A 12,813-nucleotide genomic window follows, 5' to 3' on the forward strand; every position below is an offset into this window, starting at 1 on the left:
TTTTTTCACCCCTGAGAAACAGCAAAATGTTGTAGTATTCATTTTCCACTAAAAAGGTCAAGTTTTCGATTCTGCTTTCTCCTTCTGATAGGAGCTAGTCAGAAAACCCAAGACCTTACATACTTCCTACAGGATATCTTCATCGCATCTGAGGTATCTATACAAAATCCTTTGCCAAAAATGCTCAGTGATAAGTTCCTTACCTCCTGTTTCCTCCTGTTAAAACATAATGGCAATCTGTGATCTTAATGGGTGCTAAATTTACCCTAATGAGGAGAGGTGCATTTCTTAACCTTCCCCCATCCATGCCCTCTGCTCGCAGCCACTGCTGTGACCCTGAGCTCTGCTCAAGGAGCCCTGTTGACTTTACAGGGATTATTTTAAGGAACAATGTTGTGAAACCACTCTTAGCTTCCCGTCCCCTGGAAATCACAGTTCAAATGTGCCTGCAGTCAAGGGAGAAAGTTGTGGTGTGACAGCAGCTCTTTTCAGTGTTTCACTGCGCTGGATAAACTGCCACAGAAAGGTTAGTGATTTTCTTGGCATGGTCACCACACTCTTTCTCACATTGGCAATAACAAGGAAACAACAAGGGCATTTGCTCTTTAGTGAAGTGCTCCAGTAATGCTTTTTAGAAAGAGGACCTGGAAAAGACTGTGCTTGGGATCGATACACAGAGCTGGGGTCAGGGCTGGGGTAACACTGGGGGATGGAGAAGGCATCAAGGAGAAGGAATTGAAAGGTGTGGGGAGATGATTCTTCAGAAGATAAGAGGGCTCACTGCAGGGACGGTGTGGGTTTGCTGGGTAGCAGTGGGTTGAGGACAGGGGCTGTTAGTTCATCTTATAGAGAATCTTTACCCTGGCAGCCTGCGACCTTGAGGTTGTCCCTCCCAGACAGCAGCCCCTGCAGAAAGGCAGATGTAGGGAAAGTGCTCCGGAATGGGCAGCTATCAGAGCGAGGGAGCTACCTTAGTGAGGGATGTGCTGGATCTCGAGAGGGCCCTGGCTCTCTGCAGAGAGAAACTGCTTGCGAGGGTGATTAATTCATCAGCAAAACATTAATTATCCTAATGACTCCATTCATTAACCTCTGAAGGGAGAAGAACTGGCCCCTCTCCATCTCCAGAGAAATTTAGCCCCTTCCAGCTTCAGCTCTGGAGTTTCGGGTGCAGAAAACTAGTTCAGGTACATGAAGCTGTTAAAAATGGGGCAACGTGGGGAGCAAATATCCTGCAGGCAAAATCATACATGGGGCTGAAATCTCACACAGGCTCCAGTGCAACATCATTGGTGCTAGTGGGATTTTAGCCTCCCCAAACACATAGGTCTGCACATCACTCTTGCAGCACAGTTGTTCCTGCAGAAAAATTGTAATCGAGATTCCCCAATTCTGTGCAACCAAGAAAATATCTTGTCTTTTGACCAACAGAATATATATGGCTAAATCCCACTGGGATTGCAGATAAGAGTTGGAATGACCTACTCCATCTAGCAGTTGGTCTGGAGAAATATAGACTTAAGTGTGTATGTGGATATTTCTTTGACAAAGAATGTTACAAAAGCAGTTCATGTGTGTGAATTGACCTCGTAGTCCCCCTGTGTTTGTCAAAGCTTGCATCTGGTAGACAAAAACAGCCATGAGGATTGAAAAAGGATGGCAACTGCTCTTCTTCAAAGGGGTGAAGGTTCTGCTCCTGCTGCTGGCTGGCTATCAGCTAGCCCTGCTCCCACTCCATGCCTCAGTTTTCTTCCATGCGAGCTGCTTTACCATCTATTAATTAGAAGTGCTGCATGAGAGCTGAAAAATAATATTATTTCTGGGATGCAACACACCTCTGCCCTAGGGAAATATAATGACTGCTGCTGAAGAGCCATGTGCTGGTTAAATAAAACTTCATGATCTGCTCAAGTCATGAACGAATGCAGTCTACAGCTCGCAGGCACCTCAGCAGTGCATTTTCCATTGGGGTTATCGCATCACACCTCAGTTTCCCCTTAGCTCTGTATATCTGCATGTAGGTATAAGAGCCTTTCTCACTATGTTGAGTGCCAGCATCCTCCTGCCCTGTCCACATGCTGAGTTATGGAGCTGTGACATATCTATCCTAAATGCTGGATCCTGAGCTGGTCCCATCCTGGTTTCCAGATCCTTTCCAGAAGCCCTAACAGAGCCATTCCAGAGTTCGATAATTTCATTTTTAAAAAGCTTTCAATTTCTTTTGACAGGACTGGAGTGTTTAAAGATGGCAAAGTGAAGGAGATAAATAGATTATTGATCGGACAGGCTTGTAATTCCATAGTGAATTGGATTTAGCTCCTTCACTGAGATCAGGTCTCTGCCATAAATCTCCCAAGGAATCAATAGGATGGAGTGTGCCTGGTGAGGAGGCCTTCTGTTTGTTGCCATGGCCACAGGTAGGGGCTGCAAGCAAGCATCGTAGTGCAGGGAGGGCAGCAGCTGGCAGCCAGGCATCTGCTGGGCTGTCCTCGGCAAGGGGTGGCTGTGACCACATCGGGGCTGTGGAGGCATTGCACACATGGCTGCATTTGTCATCCTGAGATAAGGCCATGTGCAGCCATCACTGTGATGACACAAGGCAGGAGATACACCATCAAGGTGGCTCTGCATCGCAGTGTGTTTGAGTCCCAGCTGACTCCAAGCTGGAGGCGGCTTCAGAGCTGGGCTGGGCAAAGACTTGGATGGACCATGATTAGAAATGCAGAGGGAGCTGCCAGCAGCAACAAATGCCAAAACCCAAACTTCTGCTAACTCCCTGATCTAGCTAGCAGTGCCAGGGAATAAAACTAGCTGCAGCCTCTTTGGTCTCTGTAGGGTTTGTGTGCTGTGACCGTGCACCTGGCACCAGCACTATTTGTGGTTGCCCAGAGCTCTGTGTCAGCAAGTGGCTTGGTGCATGGAACCACAGCAGTGCCAGGGCTCAGAGCCTCGTGTCTGCTAAAGCCTTAGTGGTCTGTTTTCTTGGGTTGGTTGCAGGTCTGGCTCTGAAAGTTTGTGGATATCTAGATGAGAATGCACCAGAGTGCAATACAGTGTTTTTCTGTGATGGTACGTTGGTCAGTCTACTTGTTCTGCATTCTGTTCATCCTCACCTTCCCAAAATCTGTAAACTCAGAACAGAGACTTCCATGACTTCCCTAAAATTATTTGTTATGCAAGTTTAATGCATGTCTGAGATTAATGCTTATTGATGTGAATGCTATGAGAAAATGAAATACACACCTTCCACACTGAATTTTGCTCAAGTCAAGTTTACCCCATCCCTCAGCTCCCTATCAGGCCTTCTTTACTTGCACAGTTGAACTCTTCAGATTCAGCAGCATTTCCCTAAAGTTCAGTCCTTTGCAGAACCCCTGCAGCCCCTGGCCTTGGCAGTGTGTGCCGGGAGCATTCCAAAGCCAGGCTTCACTGGGAGATCTCCAGTGCTTCCTGTTTCCAACTGCACTGGCAAGACACAAGGTAGCTTTTTTCTCTCTATTTCATTCTCCTTCTGGTGCTGGCTGTACCCCAAAAGGCAGAGAGGCAACAAGAGGGATAGGAGTAGGAAAGCAGCTAAGTTTTTCCACTCTTGAAAAAAAAATCTGTGGTCCTCAAGGTTGGATCTGATGTTGAGAAAGTGTGCAAGGCATATCCGCTCACCTTGCTACTGTGTGTTAATTTAGAGACATTTTACTTAGACCCACTGGAAAAAAAGCCTTGTTGGTTTCCCATCGTCCACAGAAAACATACATTTTGTGTTTGTTTTTTTTTCTATTAGTTTCAAGTGAAAAAAAAAAATCCAAAAATTTGTCATGAAGATCATTTGGGGGATTGAAAAATGGGGAGCTACCCAAATCAAAGTGCCTGGCAGCTTAGGCTGGACATCTAATTGATTTTGACTTCAGAACAAGTGCAAGCTGGGAAGAGATTTCTGAGAGAGCAGCTCTGTTTGTAAACTTTTTATCTCATCAGAAAAGCCACAACTGATGAATCGCATTTTCTATTGAGAAAACTTTCAGGAAACATAAGTTGCTCAAGCAAAACTCATCTTGTCTGACCATTCCCAGAAGTGAGTGATGCAGAAGAATCTGAGCTACCTATAGATGTGAATGCAAGCCCAGTCCAATTTTCTCATTGTGTACAAATCACAGAGCTGCTGTATGCCATAATCCAGGCAGTCATTGCTTCCAGCTCTTTTAGCTCACCTGGCGGAAAGTCCTGTTTGCATCTGTCACATTCACGCCTTGCTGAGGGAAATGGCTGGAATCAGTTGGATTACAGACTCCCTCTGCTTTCTGGTGGATCAGAGGAGATGACCTCCAGATCTGAGTGGCTCCTACTTGGAGTTGGTCATGGGTTATGCTGTTATCATTGGCTTTAGAAAGCCTTTTTCTAGCCCAGATTTCCATATCAGCAGTAGCAAGAAGCAGTGGGAACAGGCCAGAAGCTGGCTGGAAGCTGGTGCTTTCCAGAAGCCAATGGGTGAAGCCTGAAAAGAGCCAGCTGGGATCTTCTGCTTGCTGTGGGCACAGTAGGTGGATGCTCTGAAGCAGAGATGATGGCATCCATCACATATACTGATTCAGAATGGGCACTGAGTGATGTCACTGGGAACCATCCCAATGCCCTTCCAGGCTTAACAACCTTTTGTGATGATTGAAGGGGCCAGTGAGGGAGAGCTGCCAGCCTGGCTTCCTTTTCCCAGGATAAAGGGACAAGCCATCCCAATGCCCCATCTGCACCTGAGCACTCGGATCCCACGCTGTGCCTCAATGCAGGAGGCAAAGCAAACCCTTCCCACTAAGGAGACAAGCTTCCCAGCACTGCCACTGTCCCTCACCTCGTTTACATATCTTCATTTGTCAGGAACTGTTGCAACATTTTGTGGGCTGCTTTTTCCCTTGCTCACCAGAGCTTTGAAAATGTCACCCACCTTACTGGGAGTGGCATTGGAAACAAACCCGTGTGGTTTCTGTCCATTCAGACATCAGATGTGACACGGAGAGATGAACCAGCTACCAGGAACCTGCTCAGTGTGCATGGTGCTGCTCTGCTGTTTGTCTGACTCTGTCTGTCTGCCACACATCATTAGCTGCTCTTGTTCCAAGGCTGCTCCTCTTTGTGCTGTCTTGATGCTGTGGATGCATTATTTTTCCTTGGAAATGTGCGAGTACATATGAAGAATCTCAAATATGATGCAAGCAAATGCCTGGCTCCTGGCCTTACTTTGGACATCTCTTACCACAGGTGTGCAGATGTGAGGATGGGGGCTTGCAAGATCTACTTTTTCCCTAGAAAGCCTGAGATGTGCTGAGCTGTGATGTCTGGAGAGCCGCCCCTGTGACATGGGTTTCTCTCCTTTCCTGCCTGCTACAAGGGAAGCAAACCCAGGCTGAAACTGTTATCTCTGTGCATGCTGTTGTAGCTCGAGGGACTCTGACCTTGCTCTGAAAGGTATTTAATGTCTACAAGGAAGATACAGTCAAAACAATTCTCTTTCACCAAAGTGAAACGCAGCAGAAAAAGGAGCGAGGAGGAGTGAGAGCAGGCTGGCAGTGCTCAGCTGAGCACTGTGCTCCTCCTGAGCTGAACTGAAGGCTGCTCAGGGCAGCCTTTACTGCTGGTTCCGCTCAGGATGCTGAACTCACACTCTTCTGAGGATGGCATGTCTGGAATAGGATCAGGAAGCACAGTTCAGAGGGGCTGTTTGCAGGCCAGTGGTGGTTCTAGCATCCCCTTTTGCTCCTTCTCAAGGAAATCCCACCTACTGTTTTCATACTTCCTGCTGTACATTGGAGCAAAACTTTCTTCATCTGCAGGCCTACAGTTGAGCTCCTTCCAGTACAACCCATCGAGGTAGCTTAGAACAGGAACAGGATGAGGGCAAAATATGAGCGTGGAAAGCCCAGATCTGAGATGTAGCAATCAATTGTCCAAAGGTATTTGAAGCTTCATTGCAATGGAAGGCTCATCCATCTCTCTCTCAACAGTTGACACTTGATGTCTTGGGCTTGATCCCTGTTCTGTGCCTAGAATAGAGATGCATATGTGTATAAGAATCGTTAGGTCAGAGTCTGAAGCAGTGATTGAGCACCTGGTGAAAGGCTGTAGCCAGCCCTGGGAGCATAGGTGGGAGCAATTCACCTGTGCAATTGGAAGGGGTGGACCCAGGGTGGACCCTTCCCCACCCTCATTTGAGGGCTGGCAGCTGTAAGAGTAGCATCTCTACTTGGAGACTGTCTTCTTTGGAGTGTTTGATGAGGTCTGATTTTTAGAAAGGGGTAAGTGATCCCTTCTTTGTTACCAGAATGTGGTTGCTGCTTTTCTTGGGTGATCCAAAAGTAGTTTAATATCTGCTGCCTTCTGTCTTTACACTGTGGAACAGCTGCTTCAATCAAAGCCCCTTCCTCCTGTGTCCTGCTCCTGTATTTTATCATCTGATTTTATCTCCAAATTGAGATAAAATATTTCAACTTCCACAACATATGAAATTCCACAAAATGTCTGTTCCCACTAATCAAGATAAAGGATCTTAAACCCCTCAATAAAGGTGGAACAGCATTTTGAATCTTCAGGTGTTCAAAGCTTTCCCTTGAGAAAATAATGTAAAACATTCTATTCTTTGCTTTTATTATACCATTATTTCAAATAGGTAAATGTTCTCTGGAAGAGGAAGAATTCCATGAAGAAAATATGTATTTTAGCAAGGAGTAGGGAACTTGCTTTGAGCTGGAGAACGCTTTAGGGAAGCTGAGGAAGGGCAGAAGCCACGTTACTTGCTCAAAGGCACAGAAGAGTCACTTTGGACCTGTGGTTAAAATCTATGAGGATGTAATTCCTGGAACACCCCCACACAGAAGCTTTTGTTCCTTATACTCTGTACGAGTCCTTCAGCAGCATGTGACTTGCTTTCCAGGGTATGGGAATAATCTCTATGGTGATTATTTGTGATACCTCTGTGGTGACCCCAGTCCCACAGGCTTTTTCCTTAGCTATTTAATTGCTTGCCTATCCTATCCTGGGAGCCTGCACGAAGTGCCCTGAGATGCATTGACTCAAGGAGGAGCTGTTTCCCTGTAAATGAGAGCAGGACCTGTTCTTTTTAGATGCTGAGGGATCACTTCAGCTTCAACATCTATGGTCTGGTCATGTACCAGGTTAGGTGTGCAAGTCTGCCCCATCTGTGGGGCATCATCTTCTGTTATCTCAGAAGGTAACTTAGCTTAAGAAGTGAGGGAAGAACAGGGCTGTCTGGAGACCCTGTGGTGTCACAAGCAGGTGCTGTGTGGATCCAGGCAGAAGCACCAATAGGGCACCAGTCTTTCCAGCTCCACTTTCCATCTGGAGATGCCCTGGAAATGCTGGAAGGTGCTGGTTCCCATCCTTCCCCCTAGCTTTGCATGCAGCACCATGACCCACCTGGCTGCTATCCAGAGCTGAGGGCTGGGATTCCCACCCTCAACCTGAATCCACCTTGTCTGCCTTTAAATAGAACAGGGCTTGAAGGGAGACTGGAACTGGAACAGAGCTCCTTCCGCACTGTGGGGCAGTGGGGTCGATGAAGAAGAAGCTGAGGGTGAAATCAATTAATTCATTCATTACAGAGCTGCTGCAGCCACAAAGATATTTCAATTGTGCTTGCTGGGAGGTCCTCATGAGAGAGACATCTCATTTTCATTGCAGTCCCCAAGGGTAGGTCAGAGTCGCACAATTTCATTCCTGCTGAGTACAGAGTAATACGGATGTTCCAGGGACAATGGAGCCTCTTGCTGCTTGGAGGTGGCAATAGTTTGATTGAAATCAGATCCTACTTCAAAGATTAATGATAGGAGAAAACAGAGAATTGGGGAGGGGAGGGATGGTGAATGTTATTTTCAAGGTTTGCAGAATGAGAAAATGAGGCTGGGAGTATATTTCCCATGGGCAGGTAAGTTTGTGATCAGGCATCTCTTGTTGGGAAGGATCTGTGCCGTGGCTTGGTGCTCTGAGCCACTTCATTAGGACTCCACTAGAAAGCATTGTAGCCTTCCACCCAACCTCACTGTGATGGCCAGACCAACAGATCCCAGAGCTGTAGTTCTGTCCCTGCCCACTGCGTGTACTGCACCCTCTGCTTTGCTGCCTGGTCTTGTGAGCAAAGCTTAATGCATTTGCATATAAATTCAGGTCATATAAATTCAGACAGAGGTCTGATCACTGAATGGCTCTTGTTGCAAGATGCAGTGCTTTTTTTTTCATGTACCTTTGTACCTCAAATGGGAGAGCGAGATGTTGGTTGCTTAATTGCAGTGGTGATTTCAAACCCTTTACTCCTTCCAGGGAGATTTTCAAGAGTCCTACAATCAGTATCTCAAAGCCTTCTGAAGATATAACCATTTATTGCAGTGTTTGGCTGGGTAATGTTTCAGGGAAAAAAATGTCATCCTGTCTGAATACACCATGTTAGCAAGAGAGGAAATGTACCTATCGACAGATGAACAGACAAAAAGAGCCTGCAATGCTTGAAAAATAACTGGGACTTCTCAATCATTTCTATCTACCTGACAGCAAAGTTCACATGCGAAGCAAGGGCAGAGTCTAAACAGCTACAGCATAATTTGAAAAACACTGATGGGAGTGGGGCTGTGGAGTAAGAACACCAAAGTGCTGATGGATCTGGTGAGTTCCTGTTCTATATTGATGACAGTGACTGCACAAACAGACCTTCCTGGGCTGGCTTAAAATCTCAAGAGGAGCACTGTATCACAGGAGCAATAGGCTGAAACTCATGGAAGTTTCAGCAAAGGAGCAAAGCAATCAGTGCATTTCCTTGCTTGTCTTTGCAAGCAGAGATTGTTCATAAAATGGACCAGGCCTTCTCAGCTTTAAGGAAAGAACAATGTGTGGAAACATTATTCTATTTTTTACAGTCCTTTGTAAAAACTGTGAGACGCCACCATGATGTGAAACTTCCCTAGGAGCTTATTTAATTAGGGTAGTCAGGGTGGAAGAACATAGGGCTACAGAGGGTGGATGCCTGTTATAGGTGGCTGGCTGCTCCTTAGGAGCATCGTGGCCCTGTTTCAGATGGTGCATGTGCTGAGAGGTGTTGTGTGACCACACCTGGAAAAATGCGTGTGTTTCTGAATTGTGAGAAGGAGAGTAAATGTAAGGACTTACAGTCTGTCAAGAACTGAAATTTTCATGTTTCCATGTCCTGCATTCAATGTCTTTTCTCTTTTTTTCAATGCTCTGGTACATACAGAGACTTTTTTTTTTTCTTCCATCCTCATTTTCAGTACTCAAACAGGATCCAGAAGTGCTAGAAATACTTCTAAGGGATGTCTGCATGACCAATTGTCCAATTTCACAGAATTTAATGGCAGCTAGTGGAATTTGCACATCTGTCTCTGTCTGCCATCCTGCAAACCAGACACAGCAAATAACAATGACAGGAAGCAAAGTGCCCCAAACAAACCCTTTGTTATAGAGGGGACTGAAGAGGGTTATTTTTTACTATTTTAATTTTTCTTCTTTTTTTCAAAAGCTTTTATTCTTCATATAACTACTTGCTGCTGACAGAGGAGAGGACATCAGAAGTATGACACAGCTAATTTTAGCACCGAGATGAATAAGTCTTTAATGACATATATCTTTACATATAAATCCCAGATGGCCACTTGCACAGTCCACCAAATTTACAGTATTCAACAAGACAATTTAGTTGGGGGGGGGAAAATAAAACCCCAACCTAAGGAAAATGCATTATTTAAAGTTCTCTTTGGCCCAGTTGCCTCGGCTACTCAGGCATTGTGTCCTTGTAATGGCAAAAGCAGAGCCCTTCTTTGTCCCTTCCTAATTTTCCTGCTCAAAAAGCAGTCCTGAGCTTGGTCTGACCTGTATCTGGCACAGCTGATTGCTTGGTCATTTCTGGTGGTGCACCACTAGTCAGAAAGGTTTTTGCTCCATTAAAACTGGTGGGACCCATAGTCAATGCTATCAGCATCTCATCCCTAATTTGGCAGCCAGTGGGACAGCTGAGCTGTCGGTGCCACTTACCAGGCACTGATCTATGGGTAGCACCGTTCTTCCAGGCTTGTTTCTCTTGTTACAACAAAAGAGGAAGGCTTTCCTAAGTAAAATTCACCTAGTTTGTCCTACCCATGTAGAAGTAGGAGCAAGGGCAAGGCAGGAGACTGACTATGCAACAGCTTGTTATGGGTTACGCTTGCAGCATTTCCCATTGCAAAACTGCTTTTAATTATCTGGGCCTGTGTTGTCCTTCTGAATGTCTGCTGCAGGTTAGATTTTGCAAGAGCAGTTTCAGATAAAGTGAAGCAGAGTTGCACCACAGAGATCGCTCTCATGTTCTATGCATTGTAATGAGAAAATCACCTATGATAAAAATAGCATGAGGTGATGTCATTTAAAATTATCATAATGCATCTGGAAAGAAAAACCATTGGGGATACTGGGTGATCTTAAATCTGAGACTTTTTTTTTTGAATCCCAGATTTAGTAATTGTAACCTGCTTCTACACAGTAATGAGGGCATGATTTGTTTTGCAGAGGTCTGGTTCTGTTCTGAATAGTGTGGGCTGGTGCAGGGGCTATGGGGAAAGGTGCACAGATGTGAGCTGTTCATAGAGTGGTAGAACTGTTTAGGTTGGAAGGGACCTCTAAAAGTTGGGTTGGATGTGGTCTAATTCCCCTGCAATGAACGTGGGTCACTTCATGTCACCAACCTGTACAGGTACAGCTTTGTGCTGTGTCAGGGCTGCATTTCTCTCCTCTTCAAGCTGGGAAGTGGAAGCAGCCACCAAAGGATGCCATCCCCCTGAATGCTGCCCAAATGGAACAGAAGGACCCTCAGAAATGAGGACAGGAGATCCAGGCGATTCGTATCCATCCTCATGCTGCTAACACTGCAGCTTTCTTAAGATGGTAACATTTCATTGCTAAGAGATAACCTAAGCTGGTAACTGTGCAGCATCTTTTCATCCAGACTAGCTGGGGCCATTCCAATTGAGTATAATAAACGATATAAGGAACAATATAAGCGGTGCTATAAATAATAATGCTGCAATTCCATTGATGGCTTATGGTGGCATTATAAATGATCGGAGCAAAGTCAGGAGGTCTCTTCACACCACCAGAGTCTCATGCTGGAATTATAGATCTAATTTAAGTGCATTTTGGGGGTAAATTATTTATTAAAGTGTAAAGCTTATGGAGATAAATGTTCAAGTAGTCAGACTCCTGGACTAGGTGAGCATTGCTGGTCCTAATAATTACAGGTAGAATTTGCCCCTGGGCAGAAGGGCTAGGTGAAGTTTTTAGCAACATTTCAGATATCCAGAAGCCCTGGAGGACACTTCTTGGCACAAGGGTGCAATCCACAGCCTTGCAATGAAATGGCCTGCTCGTATGAGCAATCAGTTCTGAACACCAATTTCTCATACATCCATTTCAGTCATTAAGCTGGTGTTAGGAGATGGAGGACAGAGAAGCCTTTCTCTGGCTGATGAAAAAAGCACGGATCTTAGAACTGTTGTTTTAAGTCTTTCTGTGTTATGGCCCCGAAATGAAGTCCTGGTGCTGTTTTCATCTCTCGTGCATATTTCATTCTAATTTTAGCCAGAACTTGTCAGCATTACCAAACCAGGGGAACAATCACAGGGCTGTGGTGAAATTCTCTCAGCCACAGATTTCTTAGATGACCTCAGAGAAGTCACTTAGAGAGCCTGGATGTGGCCACAGAGCCCAGAAGACCAAGCTCAGGCTCTACCTGGTACTGCCTCCCTGAAGTCTGCTTTTAGGATGGGAAGCAGAGGAAGGCTGAGCTCATGATCACTCTGAGGACTGCATTTTCTGGAGTTTTCTGTAGCATAAAAAATTGTCCATGGAGCAGGAGTCTCAAGACAGTCTTGCTCCACTGGGCTGCAGTAGGGATAAATACATTAAGATGAGGTATTAAGATACAGTGGTAATTAGGAGCCATATAAGTAACTTAGATATAAAATGAAACTACTAATAATGCATAAATGCAAAGCCTTAAGAGGTTTGCTTCGTATAAAGCACCCAGCCATTTGGTGGCTTAGCTCAATTCTCTGAAGCTGCAAATTCAGGCTGAAAATCTTATGAGGATATGCTCTTTCAGTGAGATTCTTTTTTTTCTCCTTGTCATATTTAAAATATTGCTGAGGCCAACTTTTTGTCTACAGGCAGTGTTTCTTTTTTTCATAGCTTCCAGCCAGACTAGAAAATGTTGGAAGGCAGGGAAAATATATTTAAAACGTGAACTTAGCAGACTTGGGGGAAGATCCTGATTAAGGCACTGTATCTATAGGCCAGACCGGGGAGATGAAGATGGAATCAGTATTCCTGCCACTAATTCACTCTGTAACCTTGTGTCTGTCGCTAAGCTTTTTTTGTGCTCTATTTTCCTTGTCAGTAAAATGAGTATTATAATAGTTACCTTCCTGATAAGGGTTTCAGTTAATCAATTTCTAAAGCCCTTAAGTACAGAGAGACGCAAGATAGCATATCAACGAAGTCTAGCTTTTATCTGTGCCTCAATATTCTCTGTGCTGCGTTGTCTGTAACTGAACAGGACCTGATCTATATAAACCAGAAACTCTCCTATTGACTTTGATGAACAAATAGTATTTTTTTGCAAATAATACCCGCCTGCTTTTTGTCACAGGCAGAATTTGCTCCTCTTTAAAATGTGTTTGAAAAGCAAATCAAAAAGGTTTCAGGTGGGCTGGTAGAATTAAACTCCCCTGATGACTGAATTGCTTGCACAGTTTGCCTGTGCTGTTCTTTGTAGCA

General features: G+C 45.0%; 1 long non-coding RNA gene across 7 annotated transcripts in view; it reads left to right on the plus strand.

Annotated features, from left to right (window-relative positions):
- LOC116234181 (uncharacterized) overlaps window positions 1–12,813 on the plus strand; it is a 160,357-nt gene that overhangs the window by 62,031 nt on the left and 85,513 nt on the right. The window contains exon 3 of one of the 7 annotated variants that reach the window (XR_016458753.1): window positions 8,548–8,658. The exons of the other annotated variants lie outside the window; for them this stretch is intronic. This is a non-coding gene — a long non-coding RNA (uncharacterized LOC116234181). The remainder of the gene's footprint in view (window positions 1–8,547; window positions 8,659–12,813) is intronic. 7 annotated transcript variants of the gene reach the window in all.

Source organism: Phasianus colchicus, chromosome 19 (genome assembly GCF_987193195.1).
Source record: "Phasianus colchicus chromosome 19, bPhaCol1.hap1.1, whole genome shotgun sequence".
Taxonomy (NCBI): domain Eukaryota; kingdom Metazoa; phylum Chordata; class Aves; order Galliformes; family Phasianidae; genus Phasianus; species Phasianus colchicus.